The following is a 17748-nucleotide window of genomic DNA, read 5'->3' on the forward strand; positions in this document are numbered from 1 at the left end:
TGGGCACTTCTCTGACCCACTGACCATTACATACAAGTTAAAGCAAATGCAAGTTATTTAATCAACAATTAATTTTAAAAAGAGTAAGGAAAAATGGGAAAGGTTAAAGGAAACACATCACCCCGCTCTGTGGCAGGGAACATCACAAACAGTGTCTCTGGAATGTCAGGGCAGTTCACAGTCTGTTCCTTGTAAGTCCCAGGCCTTCTTCTCAGGCCCTGGCTGTACTGCAGGGATGCTGTGGGCTGGACACTTGCTCTGGTGGTAGCCACACGCTCTCAGGCTCTAAGTGGTAGGACCCTTCTTCCCAGTGTCGCCCCCATCCTGTCAGGGTTACAATCCAAGCCTGGCCTGCAGAGCCTCTTGGCTGAGGCATCTCCCTGAGCTGAGCCCACTGCCCAGGGTCCCCCTCGGTCTCCCCAGCTGCTCACTGCACCCAGCTCCAGACTGCTCCAGCCCCAGCTGCACCACTCTGTCTCTGCGCTGCTGCTGCTGCTCTGCCTCCAGCTCCCTGGGCTGCTTCTTTGGCCCCTCTGCCTCTGGTTGCTGCAGCTCTGCTCCCAGGACAGGTCTGCTCCGCAGGCTGCTTCTGTGACTCTGCTCCCAGCACTGACCTGCTTCCGAGGCTGCTTTTCTGGCCCCTCTGGCTCTGGTTGCTGCAGCTCTGCTCCCAGGGCATGTCTGCTCTCTCTGGGCTATGCCTCTGGCTTTGGAGCTGCAGCTCTGCTCCCAGGACAGGGTCTGCTCTCTCTGGGCTGCTTTTCTGGTCCCTCTGGATCTGGCACAGCTCTGCTCCCCAGCTTAGCTTGGACCCCTGCTCCTTAGCTCAGCTCCACTCTGTCCGACCCAGGCAATTCCAGCTCACATGGAGGATGGGACCTCCCTGGCCTCCTGACTCCCTGATTAGCCTGCCTGCCCTGTCATTCAGGATGACCTGGAGCATTGGCCTCTCCCCATTGTTCCTGGGGGCTGTCAGTCTCAGGGTCCTGATTCCCCATCGACCCTTCCCCCTTTTTAGTACTGGGAGCTAGCAACTAAAACACCTCCACTGAATGTTAGTAAGGGGGCAACAGTCTCCTTACACATGGATTTTAAGAGGTATCATATAGCTCAACTTTTCCATTCCCACCTGACTATGCCCACCATTGTGGCATTTCTATCTGTGCTATTTATATTGCACCATCTCCACAGTACATACTATAGACACACTGTGACGGGATCCCCCACGGGGTGCAGCCTGGGACTGTGGGACCACTGTGCCCCCTTAACTCTCTCCAGCCTGGCCTGTCTCTCACAATGCCTTGCCAGTGACCAGCAGCAAACCCCTCCGGGCGCAGTGATCACTCAGCACAGTCATGAATCGCATGAATGCTCCCAGAGTGTGTAACACAGAGAAAGGCACCTGACAAATCCCCGCAGCTTCTAGCATTGCACCTCACGAATATACCGTCTTGCACTGCTCAAGACAAGAAGTGCAAATTTATTAATTGGTTCACCACTTCAACAATGGAAAGTGGATATACACCAGCCTTTGTCAAACCTGAGCAGATTTGCCCCACACTTCATACAAACTCACTAGTAAAAATAAACAAGGAAATTTCATCATCATCATCATGTTCCTATTACACCTCTGGCGATTAGGGCAGTGATGAAGCTCCTCCACTCCTGTCTGTTTTTAGCAAGTCTTTCAGTGGTTCCCCACTGTGCCCTAGGTTTTTCAGATTAGCTTCTACTGCTCTTCACCATGTTGTTTTTGGGCAGCCTAGTTTTCATTTGCCTTCAGGTGTCCATCTTATTGCTACTCTGGTGATGGAATCAGTTTCCATCTAAAGCACATGGCTGATCCATCTCCAATGCCTCCTGGCAATGATGGTGCTGTCTTCATTCTATACAACCTGCCTCAGAAAAATCCTCCATATCTTTTGGCCCAGAACAATCTCAAACCAAGATCTATTGACACATTGCAGCTAAAAGGATCTAAACAAATTTATTGACGATAAAAAGTGGATTTTAAATGATAGGCAAAAAGTCAGAGTTAGTTACCAAAAGAAATAAAATATAAGCATACAGTCTAAACTCTCAACCCTATTAGACTGGGCAATATTTAGATAAAGCAGTTTTTCTCACCACACTGGGTATTGCAGTTCATAGTATACAAATTTCACCTTTGAAATCTGGGCCAGTCCCCTCAGTTGGAGTCTCAAGTCTTCAGCATCCTTGTTGCTTGCAGTGTAGGTGGTTGAAGGAGAAAGGCCAAGCTTGGGTCCCCTGTGTTCAGTTTTAAACCCTCAGTCCATGTACCTGTAGAACACAAGTCCAGGCCAGTCTGGGGAATTGCTGAGGGTCCAGGCAAAATTGAGCAATCCCCCTGGTGTGGCCTCATGCAGGTGAGTCACTGAATTGTAGCTCCCTTGCTGGACCATGCCTGTTGATGGGTTGTTTCACACCCCTTCTGGGCGTTCGTTACTTTCCTTGCTGTTGCCTCTGGGGAGCTAATATCTGGCTGAGTCTCCAACTTACAGCATGTTTTAGTGACAACCATACAACACAATTCTCATAACTTCACATGCATTAATGATACACATATATGGATAGAGAAATGACTTTCAGCATATCATAACCTTTCCCCTGATACCTTACAAGGCATGCTTTATATATAATATCACAATTATATATAGATGAGGAATATGGGGAGTTACATGGTGCTCCCCCAAGGCACAGAATGTCACACACAATTCTTAAGAACCCTTGGGGATGTTATATGCTGTTACCTTACTGCATCATAAACATGGCAGCATCGTCACTTAGACACATGCAGCCTCTTTGAGGCTTTTACACTGAATGCATCCGATGAAGTGAGCTGTAGCTCACGAAAGCTTATGCTCAAATAAATTTGTTAGTCTCTAAGGTGCCACAAGTACTCCTTTTCTTTTTGCAAATACAGACTAACATGGCTGCTACTCTGAAACCTCTTTGAGCAGTAATTTATAATGTCTTTCTTCATTCTTCATATGGGCCTGTCTTGTCACTAAAGAACAAGTATAACATTTCTTTCTGTGTAAGAGTTTAAAAAGTTAAGGCAGGTATTTCCTAACATCCAGAATATTGTCTACATATGATAGTCCTGATTTGGGGATCTAATCCTTCAAGCATTCCACTCCTGCCAGTCCATTGTCTTGCCAAGGAGTTCTGTAGATAGAAAACTTGGAAGAGAAAACCCTTTCTATTGTTCAACCTTTTAATACAATTCTTCCCTCTCTTATCTCTTCATACATACCCAAAAACATGATCCTGCTTCCATTGAGCTCATTGGCAAAGATCCTATTGACTTCAGTGAAAGCAATAGCAGACCCAAAAGGGAACTTCCAAAATGGCTCCTTCTCTAAAAAATTGTTTCAATTTTTTTTTCAAGAATTCATTATGTGCCAGCACTTTGTGCGAGTGCCTTTTTATTATTTAAATTACCATTAACATCGAACAAAAATAGTTACAAGATGAAATATAAAGAAACTAAGCGGGGGATCTCAGAGATTGATGATTTAATTTTGTCAGCTTGGAAACAACAGGTTAACAGTTTTCAAAATAGCTGAACAATATAAACAAACATTTGCTTTGACTGAGCTGAGACCTTCCATTGCCCTAGGATCAGCTCCAGGACATTTTCAGAAAGGCTTTCTTTATCTTCTGCCAGTGTGAAAGACTTTACCTGCAAATTGACTTGTGTGTAAAAGGAAGCCATCATTCATGCTAATGGACCCCATCAGCTTGCTTTCACTGTACCATGATACCCTGGAGCAGAAATGTGAAGCCTTTAAGCCCAGGGCTTAGCGAAAGGATTTAACAACTCAAAAATGCCTACCTTCCCCTGCACACGTGCTATCCCACACTTTTCTGTCACAGCTGGTCAGTGTAAACTAGCTCTTAAAAGATTTCATGTTGATTTTTATGCCTTATAAGCTGTTTGTTTAAAATAAATCTTAAAACCAAAAAGCAAAAGCACAAGAAGGCAATAAAGAGTGTGAGACGAGAACTTCCCGACAGGTATTTCTGCAGAGTAGCATTTTTCTTTACTACTGCACACACAAAAAAAAGTGACACCCGTGAACCATTTTCTCTCTTCATTGAATTTATGCTATAAATTCTGGGTAATTACATTCTGAAAGAATTAGAGGAAAGGCGTATAGAATTTATGGAATTTGAAGGCTGGGGAAGAGTTAATCTAAGCCCAAGGACGGACAGACAAGTGGAGTAGCTGGACCCAGCTGCAGCTATAGAAGGACTTTGATCAGGATACTGATGACGGTATGTCTACACTATGAAATTAGATCGATTTTATAGAAGTTGATTTTTAGAAATCGATTTTATACAGTTGATTGTGTATGTCCCCACTAAGCACATTAAGCCGGTGGAGTGTGTCCTCAACACCGTGGCTAGCATCGACTTACAGAGCAGTGCACTGTGAGTAGCTATCCCACAGTTCCTGCAGTCTCAACTGCCCATTGGAATTCTGGGTTAAGCTCCCAATGCCTGATGGGGCAAAAACATGGTCACGGGTGGTTTTGGATACATGTCATCAGTTGCCCCTCCCTCCGTGAAAGCAATGGCAGACAATCGTTTCACGACTTTTTTCCTGGGTTACCTGAGCAGATGCCATACCATGGCAAGTATGGAGCCCGCTCAGCTCAGCACTGTTATTGTGAGCATTGTAAACACCTCACACATTATCCTGGAATATGTGCAGAACTGGGCTAAGAGACGCCAGCAAGAGGACAATTGTGAGGAGGACATGGACACAGATGTTCCTGAAAGCACGGGCTGTGGCAATTGGGACATCATGGCAGCAGTGGGGCTGGTTGATACAATGGAACGCCAATTCTGGGCCCGGCAAACAAGCACAGACAGGTGGGACTGCATAGTGTTGCAGATATGGGATGATTCACAGTGGCTGTGAAACTTTTGCATGCATAAGGCCACTTTCCTTGAACTTTGTGAGTTGCTTTCCCCTGCCCTGAAGTGCAAGAATACCAAGATGAGAGCTGCCCTGACAGTTGAGAAGCGAGTGGCGATAGCCCTGTGGAAGCTTGCAACACCTGACTGCTACCGATCAGTGGGGAATCAGTTTGGAGTGGGCAAGTCTATTATGGGAACTGCTGTGATCCAAGTAGCCAACACAATCACTCACGTTCTGCTATCAAGGGTAGTGACTCTGGGAAATGTGAAGGTCATACTGGATGGCTTTGCTGCAATGGAGTTCCCTAACTGTGGTGGGGCAATAGATGGAACGCATATCCCTATCTTGGCACTGGACTGCCTTGCCAACCAGTATGTAAACCACAAGGGGTACTTCTCAATGGTGCTGCAAGCATGGATGGATCACAAGGGATGTTTCACTGACATCAGCGTGGGATGTCCGGGAAAGGTGCATGATGCTCACATCTTTAGGAACTCCAGGCTGTTCGAGCAGTTGCAAGAAGGGACTTACTTCCCAGAGCAGAAAATTACCGTTGGGGATGTTGAAATGCCAATAGTTATCCTTGGGGACCCAGCCTACCCCTTGCTCCCATGGCTCATGAAACCCTACACAGGCAGCCTGGATGGTAGTAAGGAGCAGTTCAACTATAGGCTGAGCAAGTGGTGGTAGAGTGTGCCTTTGGACATTTAAAAGCTCACTGACACTGTTTGCTGACTAGTTTAGACCTCAACGCAACCAACATTCCCATTGTTCATAGATTCATAGATACTAAGGTCAGAAGGGACCATTATGATCATCTAGTCTGACCTCCTGCACAGCACAGGCCACAGAATCTCACCCACCCACTCCTACGAAAAACCTCACCTATGTCTGAGCTATTGAAGTCCTCAAATCATGGTTTAAAGACTTCAAGGAGCAGAGAAGCCTCCCTCAAGTGACCCGTGCCCCATGCTACAGAGGAAGGCGAAAAACCTCCAGGGCCTCTCCAATCTGCCCTGGAGGAAAATTCCTTCCTGACCCCAAATATGGCGATCAGCTAAACCCTGAGCATATGGGCAAGATTCACCAGCCAGATACTACAGAAAATTCTTTCCTGGGTAACTCAGATACCATCCATCTAATATCCCATCTCAGGGGATTAGTCCTATTTACCCTGAATATTTAAAGATCAATTACTTATCAAAATCATATTATCCCATCATACCATCTCCTCCATAAACTTATCGAGTAGAATCTTAAAACCAGATAGATCTTTTGCCCCCACTGCTTCCCTTGGAAGGCTATTCCAAAACTTCACTCCTCTGATGGTTAAAAACCTTCGTCTGATTTCAAGTCTAAACTTCCTGGTGGCCAGTTTATACCCATTTGTTCTTGTGTCCACATTGGTGCTGAGCTGAAATAATTCCTCTCCCTCTCCTGTATTTATCCCTCTGATATATTTATAGAGAGCAATCATATCTCCCCTCAACCTTCTTTTAGTTAGGCTAAAGAAGCCAAGCTCCTTAAGTCTCCTTTCATAAGACAAGTTTTCCATTCCTCGGATCATCCTAGTAGCCCTTCTCTGTACCTGCTCCAGTTTGAATTCATCCTTTTTAAACATGGCAGACCAGAACTGCACACAGTATTCTAGGTGAGGTCTCACTAGTGCCTTGTATAATGGTACTAAAACCTCCTTATCCCTACTGGAAATGCCTCTCCTGATGCATCCCAAAACCGCATTAGCTTTTTTCACAGCCATATCACATTGGCAGCTCATAGTCATCCTATGATCAACCAATACTCCAAGGTCCTTCTCCTCTTCCGTTACTTCTAATTGATGCGTCCCCAACTTATAACTAAAATTCTTGTTATTAATCCCTAAATGCATAACCTTACACTTCTCACTATTAAATTTCATCCTATTAGTATTACTCCAGTTTACAAGGTCATCCAGATCCTCCTGTATAATACCCCGATCCTTCTCTGAATTGGCAATACCTCCCAGCTTTGTATCATCTGCAAACTTTATTAGCACACTCCCACTTTTTGTGCCAAGGTCAGTAATAAAAAGATTAAATAAGATTGGTCCCAAAACCGATCCCTGAGGAACTCCACTGGGAACCTCCCTCCAGCCTGACAGTTCGCTTTTCAGTAGGACCCATTGCAGTCTCCCCTTTAACCAATTCCTTATCCACCTTTTGATGTTCATATTGATCCCCATCTTCTCCCTTGCAGGTGTTGACAGACAGTGGTGGGGTAGTGGTAGGGTCCCCTGCCAGAATGCCATGCTGCTGATCATAGAAATGGCATGTCTGGGGCTCTGACCCGGCATGACCATTTGCCTCCTTTGTCTTTTGGAAGGCATGCCTGAGCTCCTTGACTTTCATGCGGCACTGCTGTGTGTCCCTGTTGTAGCCTCTCTCCACCATGCCCTGTGCAATTTTGGCATGTATATTAGCATTTCTTCTTTTTGATCGGAGTTCGGCCTGCACAGATTCTTCTCCCCATACAGCAATCCAATCCAGTGTCTCCCTTTCGGTCCTTGCTGGAGCTCATTTGCAATTCTGGAGGGACTGCATGGTCACCTGTGCTGCTGAGCTCACCACGCTGACCAAACAGGAAATGAAATTCAAAATTTCCCAGGGCTTTTCCCGTGTACCTGGCTAGTGCATCAGAGTTCAAAGTGCTGTCCAAGGCGGTCACATTGGATCACTTTGGGATAACTGCCAAAGGCCAATACCATCAAATTGCGTCTGCACTAACCCAAATTCGACCCAGCAAAGTCGATTTTAGCGCTACTCCCCTCGCCGGGGAGGAGTACAGAAGTCGATTTTAAGAGACCTTTAGGTCGACGGAACGGGGTTGGTTGTATAGACGCATTCATTTTAAAATCGACCTAATGCGGCTAAATTTGACCTAACCCCGTAGTGTAGACCAGGGCTGAGATGAATAAAGATACAGTGCACAAAAGATGGGTTTAAGTGATGCAATGCAATTGTATTAAAGATAATTTAACAGCCGGGGTTGACAGTTTCCCAGTGCTGCTAGACAATGAAAGGGTTCAGGGTCAAATGGCAAATTGCAAATGGCAACTCAGACACCCCTCAGCCTTGTCTCCTGAAGTCTGGATCCAGCCCAACTTCTAAGATCTCACACAGCCAACCTCATGCAAGAGAATGAGGTTGAAGACCTGGGTTTGTTGATATGCATTGAACCAAGGCCTTTCACCCTCCACCCACAAGCACTGGCTGTAAGCCTCTGGGTGTCCTGCTCAGATTTACCCCAGAGCTTGCTCCCACCATCTTCCTACCCCTCACTGGACATAGACCAAATCTATGACACCACTAGCCTTCCCCTAGCCAAATCAAGCTTGCATGGTGCTATGGGAAAGTCAGTTTTGACTTGAGAGAAAATTCCTTCCCAACTCCCCATGGGGGGATCTGGCCCAGGGTGGGTGGACAGCACTTACAGAGCTGCCGAAGATGGGGGCTTATGAGCTGGAAAGGAGGACAAGTAAACAAATCAGGTCCACTACCTTCTTTAAACTGAGCAATGGCAAACAAGGGGGTGGGGACAACATCCTGCTGTTACCTGAACAAAATTCTCTGTTACACACACTCTAAGGTAGAGGCGGGCAAACTATGGCCCATGGGACCATCCTGCCCAGCCCTCGAGCTCCCAGCCCTTGAAGGCTCCCAGCCAGGGAGGCTAGCCCCAGGCTCCACCCCTACTGTCCCTCCTCCCCAACAGCTACTATGCCCCAGGGGCATATTAGGGTGTGGCTTCCAGTCCTGCTGGTCTGAGCGGCATGGTAAGGGGGCGGGGAGGTTGGATAAGGGGTAGAGGGTCCCAGGGGGCAGTCAGGGGGCAGGGAGCAAGGGGCGGTTGGATGGAGTGGAGGTTCGGGGTGGGGGGTTGTCAGGGATGAGGAATGGGAGGGTTGGATAGACATGGGAGTCCCGGGGCACCTGTCAGAGGGCAGGGATGTGGATAGGTCGGAGCAGTCAGGGAACAGGAAGCACGGGGGGTTGGATTGGGGGTGGGAGGTCCCGGGAGCGGGCAGTCAGGGGGACAAGGAGCAGGGGGGATTGGACGGGTCGGGAGTTCTGAGGGGGGGCAGTCAGGAGGGGTGGGAAGTGAGAGGGGGCAGATGGGGGCAGGGGCCAGGCTGTTTGGGGAGTCACAGCCTTCCCTACTCTGTCTTCCATACAGTTTTGCACCTCGATGTGACCCTCGGACCAAAAAGTTTGCCCACCCCTGCTCTAAGGCACCCAACTTTACCCTAAATTTGTTGCCCCCACACTCTGAACATCCCACCTCTACCTAGTTCCTAGGGCTCAAGGCATAACCTGATTGATTTAGGTACCCCCACCCTTTCCCAGTTCCTATGGCTCCAGGTGAAAGGCACCTAACTTCACCCTTCTGTGGGTTTCAAACTCTACTCCTCTGTGAGTTCTGGGCAAATACACTTTCCCTGTGGAGGAGTACCCGTGGCACCTTAGAGACTAACAAATTTATTAGAGCATAAGCTTTCGTGAGCTACAGCTCACTTCATCGGATGCATGAAGTGAGCTGTAGCTCACGAAAGCTTATGCTCTAATAAATTTGTTCGTCTCTAAGGTGCCACGGGTACTCCTTTTCTTTTTGCGAATACAGACTAACACGGCTGCTACTCTGAAAACTTTCCCTGTGGACTCAGACCAAACACCCATTCCCTGTGGACTCAAGGCTTAATCTTTTGTGGGTTTACAGGGTCTTTTACCAGTGAAAGATCCTTACACAGTAGTATCCTACTTAACCTCTATTTATTATCAATCACCAAAACAGAATGCACATACTAGGCATACAGTGCTCACCACTCCCAATAAGGCAGATGAACTTTTCTTGATGGCCAGTCAGGATCAGGTTATCTAGGGGATTCCAGCTTCTGCATGGTGTGGTTGGCAGGGTGTTGAGGTCTGGCAGCTCTGATCTTGGGGCTGTGTCCTGCAGTTGGTTCCAAAGAACTTCCTTTTGGACCCCAGTTTATATAGTGAAACTTGAGTCTTGCTTAGCCATACATTAATCAATAATTTTACTAAAATATTACTAAACAATTTTCTAACCAATCGTAAAACAATTCTTTAACCAATCATATCCCCACCACCTTAATTGATTTACACCTAGCAAAATTAGTTATTGTAACAGACAGAAACAATCAAAGAACCAGACAGAGACCATAGAGATAAACAATAGAGAAGTGGGGACCATAAAGACAAAACAATAAAAAGCAGGGATTTCACAACCGCAACTGTTAAGTGATTCCTTGCCAGACAGAACGCTATCAAACAAAGTTTTCTTTAACCATTTTAAGATCTTTCTTTATCTGGTGATAGTGGGTACTATTAGGACAGGATCGCCTTCTTAACAGCCCGATATTACGTTGTTTTAATGTAATGAGATGGAGTGTGAGGATGTGACTTTCTGCTTCTTAGCTCATGGCTGCTGCTCTCCTAATATGGCTGCAGACAAAGGCCTCAGACCTTACAGTATGGCTACAGGAAAAGGTCTTATCCTTACACTGCCCTCAGTGCTCCCCCACTTTCCACCCAGGCCATATGGGAGCATGGTAAGAGGAGGCACAGCCTGCTACAGGAGGACACAGGGTCTGTCTGTTCCTTATCGGTCTGATCAACTTCCCTTATCAAGATGAGGCATTTGTTTTCAGGGAATAAGGAAAGCAGAGGGGAAAAAGGATGGTCTCCCTCAGAGTCCTAAGGAAAGGGCTCAGGACACCACAAGCTAAAGGAACCTGCTAGTGGCCATGTAGGAGGAGGCAATGTTCTTGGTAGACAAAAAGCATCTCTAGCAAGTGGCTGGTGTGGGCAAGAACAAGCCACCTCGATTTCATTCTTTTGGACAGGGCTGCAAAAAGTCTCTAAAGGACCTTTTACTTTGAACGTTGAAACTGAAGGAAATTAGGTGGTGATGAAGTATTAGGTGGGTGAACTGCCCAGGAACCACAACCAAGGGAAGAAAATCCACCCTGTGTGAGCCTTGGCTTAAAAGTGTGTGGTTTTTAAAAGGGAGGCAACCCCCACTTGAGATGGCACTAGAAGTGGAGTCATGCTCACACTCTACTCACATGGCCAACAGAAGGGCAGCCATGGAGGACATTGTGCACTATACATTAGGCTATGGCCCAAAAGCAGCAAACAAGACCAGCAGAAGCAAACCCAAGCCCTGAAGCGTTAGCTGCTGCAGGCCCAGCACTGGCGCAGCGGATGAGGCTGGCCTCCCAGCCATGCAAACAGGAAGCACAGCAGGATGCACAGCAGCAACAACAGCTTCCTCAACAACAACTGCGTGACCAGGTAAAAGAGGCAGGTGGCAGGGTAAGGCATTTCAGCAAACGTCCTTCCAGTCTCTGCTTTTTTAATAAAGGAGCTGTGTTCTGAATGGTTTTGCCCCTGAAATGCTCACTCAACTGCTTCGCCCTCAAGATGAAAATTCAGCAACTGTTAGTTGAAAAAAACAAAACACAAAACAAAATAAAACAGTCGGTGCACTAGGTTCTGGTAAATGATTAATTTCAATTAAATTAGAAACAAAAACCAACCAAAAAGCAATTAAAACCATTGCAACCCCTCCATTAAAATCTGTCAGTTATAGCCCCGTGTGCAACGAAATAAAAATATTCCACATTTCAGCCATTTGTTACATATTTTGATGGCTCATATTGCAGACTGGCAGATTGGAAAGATGAAAGACTCTTTTAATTCCTTTAAGGTTTGGCAACAGCAACCGTTTCTAACTAATATTTTTATTTATTGTACACAAAAGCTGTGCAGTAAACTAATCATGTTGATAACTCTGTTATTTCTCTCACACCCCACTATTTGGTCACTTGGTAGAGGACATTGAGTACCAGGAGCCAAGAGACCGTGGTTCTGCTTTTAGTGCTCACATTTATTGTTAATCACATTTCCCTGAAGATCTGGAATAGTTCCACCAGTCTGGAACGCAAGCCTTGCTTCTCAGATGTAAGTGAGAGTTGCGCCCACTCCCCATCTCCATCTGCAATGACCTCGTTCTGAATGTTGTGGTTTGATTGTGCAAGTAGGATTATTCACATGTGGATACCGTACTATGATTGGGTGGCCTAATCCCTTCTTAGCCAGTCCCACGGACTGCTTCTTTGTGCACTGATTCATCTGTGTCTCTCTTCATTTGATCTGATCTAAGTTCATCTGATGCCACAAAGTCTTTGGCACCAGTATTCAGTTCCTTGTAGACATTGACTCCTTCTTCTATTCTCCACAATGCAGTCTTGCTCCACTCCTCATTTTTTGTTCCATATCTGTATTTCAATGCATGCTGCACCAAAGGACTTTGATGTTAGATCAGCGTTTAAAAGGGGGGATATAAGTGCTTGATGAAGGATACAGAGGTCCTACCAGGAGAGAAAACAAGTCTTTTAAAACTGCCATTCTTTGCATTCTGTTATACCATAAAAATACACTACAGACTATAGATTGTCTGGATTTACAAATGATTTCCCAATGTTTAATCCCTCTGAATTTCTTTCTTGTGGTTTCTTACATCATTGGAACCCTTCACTAAACATTTTTCTACCATTAGCTCAGGACTATATATTTTTCATGATTAAACAGTCTTTGTGTTTTCATTTTATCAGCATGTCACTTTTTACTTAGTGATATATCAGTGGGATCAACTCTCTCTCTCTTTCTCTCATTACAACCTTTGAATTCTTTCTTCTATAAGAGAAATACAGATATTTCAAATGAACAAAGGGTGCCTTAAAGCAAAACTATTACGTGGGGCCACATTCTGCTTTCTCCGTTGACTTAAAAAGAAGCACCACAGGTTCATTTTGACTCAGCCAGTGTTATGGCTGTCCAGAGAGTACATTGAATAATTTGACAATGATTTTATTAGTATTAGGACAACCTTTACATAATGTATTATTAATTTATTTGTGTTTGTTTGTTGATTAATTTATATTACAGTAATGCCTATGGGCCCCAACCAAGTGGTAAGTGTTATACATACCTAACAGAAGAGAGAGTTTGTGCCCAGAAGAGGTACAATTTAAAAATACAAAACAAACAAAAGGTGGAAGGAAGGAAGTGTTATTGCCCCACCTTACAGATGGTGGCAGGTAGAGTACAGACACTACATGCCCAACTAGCATGGGTATAAATAGCAGCATAGACAGTGAGGTTCTCCTGAGGTGAGTAAAGTGCCCTTAACCCCAGGGTATATATCCTATACATAAGGGTCTACTTAAATCACAGTGAAATCACACATTTTTTGCATGTTGGTCATGGTATAAATAGCAAATAGCAAATTTCATGAATGTGTTCATACAATATATACACAATGTACTACTGTTATTTTTGAAAGTTGCCCTGGATATATTTCAGGCAGAAGCAAGGGTGGCATTGTATGGGTAGGAGGGTCATCACTTTGGGAGGGGGTCATTACAGCCTGAAATATTTTCAAAAGGGGGTCGTAGCAAACAAAAAGTTTGAGAACTCCTGAGGTCAGGGCACTCTCCTCTACTTGCCTAAGCAGAGCCTCACTGTCCATGCTGCTGTTTATACACATGCTAGTTGAACATGTAGTGTCTGTACTCTACATGCCACTGTAAGTGTAGATGTACATACAGAGTGATTAAGTGACTTCCTAATGGTAGGAAATTTGTGTCGAGGCTGAGAATTAAACTCAGATTTCCTGATTTCCCATTCAGTGCTTTAACTACAAGGCCCTTCTTCCTGTCTTTTCCAACCCTACCCATAATGCATCTAGCCAGTTGTAAAATTCTGCTCTTCCACAGGTCATCACCTCACATCCTAAAGTATGATATTTGATTTCTGTTACCATTACATCACCCTTGTTTTTTACCCCTTTTATCCTTACCCAGAGACTTTCAACAAGTCTGTCTCCTATTTCCATCTCAACCTCAGTACAAGTGTATGCATCTTTGCTATACAAGGCAATATCTCATCCCTTTTTCCCCTGCCTGTCCTTCCAAAGCAAACTCTTCCCTTCTATACCAATATTCCAGTCATGTGTATTATCCCACCAAGTCTCTGTGATGCCAACTATGTTATAGTTGATTATTCACTAGTGTTTCTAGTTCTTCCCGTTTATTCTCCATACTTATTGCATTAGTATACAGACATCTAAGTTAATGATTTGACTTCCCCTCTATGTTCCCTCTTGTTCTCCTTTGGCCTTCATATAATTGCCGATGCCTCCCATAGATTCAACCCTTCATCCAAGTCTCCATGTTTTTGCCTTACTTGTGGGCTTTTGACTCCTGCCACCATTGAACCTAGTTTAAAGCCCGCCTCACTAGGTTAGCTAATCTATATCCAAAGAGACTCTTTCCCTTCCTTGATAGATGGACCCCATCCCTGCTCATGGTAGGGGGTCTACTGCAAACCATCTAACCAAGCAAAAGTGGATGAGGCTTTTTTAAACAACTAACAAAATCATCCAAAGCACAGGCCTTGGTGGTGACGGGGGTGGGGGGGGCTTTAACTACCCAGATATCTGTTGCAAAAATAATATAGCAGGGCACAGATTATCCAACAAATTCTCGGAATGCATTGGAGATCGTTTTTTGTTTCAGAAGGTGAAGAAAGCGACTAGGGGAAAGGCTGTTCTAGATTTGATTTTGACAAATAGGGAGGAACTGGTTGAGAATTTGAAAATGGAAGGCAGCTTAGATGGAAGTGAACATGAAATGCCAGAGTCAATGGGGAATGGTAGAAGGAAAAACAGCACAATAAAGATAATGGGATTCAAGAAGGCAGATTTTAGCAAACTCAGGGGGTTGGTAGGTAAGATCCCATGGGAAGGGGAAAAACAGTTTGAGAGAGTTGGCAGTTTTTCAAAGAGATATTATGAAGGGCACAAGAGCAAACTATCCCACTGTGTAGGAAAGATAGGAAATATGGCAAGAGATCACCCTGGCTTAACCAGGAGATCTTCAATGATCTAAAACTCAAAAAAGAGTCCTTCAAAAAGTGGAAACTGGGTCAAATTATGAAGGATGAATATTAAAAAACCACAAGCATGTAGGGACAAAATTAGAAAGCCCAAGGCACAAAATGAGATTAAACTACCTAGAGACATAAAGGTTAATGAAAACATTCTATAAACACATTAGAAGCAAGAAGAAGATCAAGGACAGAGTAGGCCTGTTATTCAATGAAGGGGAAAAGACAATAACAGAAAATGTGGAAATGGGGATGTGGTAGATGTGGTATATTTTGACTTTATAAGGCTTTTGATATTGTCTCACATGACTTTTTCATAAATGAGCTAGGGAAATACAACCTATATGGAGTTACTGTAAAGTGAGTGCACAACTGGTTGGAAAACCGTTCCCACAGAGTAGTTATCAGTGGTTCACAGTCAGGCTGGATAGTCATATCGACTGGGGTCCAATAGGGATTGGTTCTGGATCTGGCTCTGTTTAATATCTTCATCAGTGATTTAGATTATATCATAGAGAGTACACTTTTATAAAGTTTCCAGATTATACCAAGCTAGGAGGGGCTGCAAGAGCTTTGGAAGGTAGAATTAAAATTCAAAATGAATTTTAATGGTCTGAAGTAAATAAGATGAAATTCAATAAGGACAAATGCAAAGTACTCCACTTTGGAAGGAACAATCAATTGCACATATATAAAGTGAAAAATGACTGCCTAGGATGGGATACTTCGGAAAGAGAACTGGGGGTCATAGTGGATCACAAGCTAAATATGAGTCAACAGTGTATCATTGTTGCAAAAAAAAGCAAACATCATTCTGGGATGTATTAGCAGGAGTATTGTAAGCAAGACACAAGAAGTAATTCTTCCACTCTACTCTGCGCTGATTAGGCCTAAACTGGAGTATTGTGTCCAGTTCTGGGTACCACATTTCAGGAAGGATGTGGACAAACTGGAGAGAATCCAAAGAAGAGCGAGAAAAATGATTAAAGGTCTAGAAAACATGACCTATGAGGGAAGATTGAAAAAATTGGGTTTGTTTAGTCTGGAAAAGAGAAGACTGGGTGGGGGGGTCAAGATAACAGTTTTCAAGTACGTAAAAGGTTGTTACAAGAAGGAGGGAGAAAAAATGTTTTTCTTAACCTCTGAGGATAGGACAAGAAGCAATGGGCTTAAATTGCAGCAAGGGAGTTTTAGGTTGGACATTAGGAAAATCTTCATTGTCATGGCAGTTAAATACTGGAACAAATTGCCTAGCGGGGTTGTGGAATCTCTGCCATTGGAGGTTTTTAAGAACAGATTAGAGAAACACATGTCAGGAACAATCTAATTCAGTAGTTCTCAAACTTTTTTTTCCAAAGACCACTTGAAAATTGCTGAGGGTCTTGGCAGACCACTTAATGATCTTTCCAAATGTTGTTTGTACTGTTAGCTAACTATTGTAAAGCACTTTAGATAAAAGCGCTATATAAAAAAAATCTTAATAATAATTAACGTTTTTTGTTCTACAAATAAAAGCATACAACTCATATTTTAATATCAATAGACTTACCTTTCCAATGCAATGGATGTGCCTTCTCTCCCCCGTCACGGCAGTCCCCGAGCTGGGTCTGGAAAGGAGGGGGAGGTCTCTCCCGCTCTGCCCCACCACAGCAGCCCCCCGAGCTGGGGTTGGGAAGGAGGGGGGGTCTCTCCCTTTCTCCCCCACCATGGCAGCCCCCAACTTGAGGCTGGAAAGGAGCAGGTATCTCCCTGCCACAGCAGCCACAGAGCTGAGGCTGGGAAGAAGGGCCGTCTCTCCCCGGCAGCTGCAGCCCTGGAGCTGGGGAAAATCATTTCTTTCTCTGGCCATGGCAGCCCTGCACATCCCAAATTCCCCCACCCTCTCTTCTCACCCCACTTCCCCCTCCCACCAACCCCCTATTCAGCCCAAGGCCTCCACCTCACCTTACATGTGTGTCTTCTCCAGGGTCCAGGAACCTAATTAGTGGAGCCACACCTGCGCAGCTTTCCTACTTAGGCAGGTGGCCCTTTATTCTCTTGCGTATGGCTGCCCAGGTGCTCACCTTAGAGGGAACTATTCATGGACCACCTGAATGGAGCTCGCGGACCACAGTTTGAGAACCTCTGGTCTATTTAAAACAGGAGTACTTGAGGCACCTTAGAGACGAACAAATTAATTAGAGCATTAGCTTTCGTGGGCTACAACCCACTTCATCGGATGCATTGAATGGAACATATAGTAAGAAGATAGTCTCTAAGGTACCACAAGAACTCCTGGTTTTTTTGCGGATACAGACTCACCTGGCTGCTACTCTGAAATCTGGTCTAATTATTACTTAGTCCTGCCCTGATTGACCTCTTGAGTTCTCTTCCAGTACTGTGATTCTATGATTCAATGGTTGTATTCAATTTGGCAGCCATAGAGGCTGATAAACTGCATTTACTTGCTCTCTCTCTAGCCCAGAGGTTCCCAAACTGTGGGGCGCGCATCCCAGGGGACAAGGAGGAATGTTCTGGAGGGCATGGCTGGGGCATGGGACAGCCCCCATGAGGGACGAGGAGGGAGTGCCACCCAGCTCCACTCCTGGGCCCTGCCCTAGCTGCTAGCCCCAGCTCCACTTCTGGCCTTGGCTCTGGCCCTGGCCCCAGCTCTGGGGGGGGGGATGTGGACAGAGGTAAAGGAGAGTGCAAGGTAAAAAGTTTGGGGACCACTGCTCTAGCTTATTATACTACTCTTAGTTTAATTGTTCTCCCATGCAGTTTGCTCCTTATTTTCGAGCATGCTTA

The 17748-nt window shown here is 45.0% G+C and overlaps 1 long non-coding RNA gene across 1 annotated transcript; it reads left to right on the forward strand.

Annotated features, from left to right (window-relative positions):
* The first annotated feature begins 1214 nt into the window (after positions 1-1214).
* LOC122459688 lies at positions 1215-16957 on the forward strand. Its single transcript, XR_006280532.1, has 4 exons — positions 1215-1352; positions 4899-4902; positions 10556-10559; positions 16947-16957. It is a non-coding gene; the product is annotated as an uncharacterized LOC122459688 (long non-coding RNA).
* Positions 16958-17748: the final 791 nt, after the last annotated feature.

This window comes from Dermochelys coriacea, chromosome 3, assembly GCF_009764565.3.
Source record: "Dermochelys coriacea isolate rDerCor1 chromosome 3, rDerCor1.pri.v4, whole genome shotgun sequence".
NCBI classification, from domain to species: Eukaryota; Metazoa; Chordata; order Testudines; family Dermochelyidae; genus Dermochelys; species Dermochelys coriacea.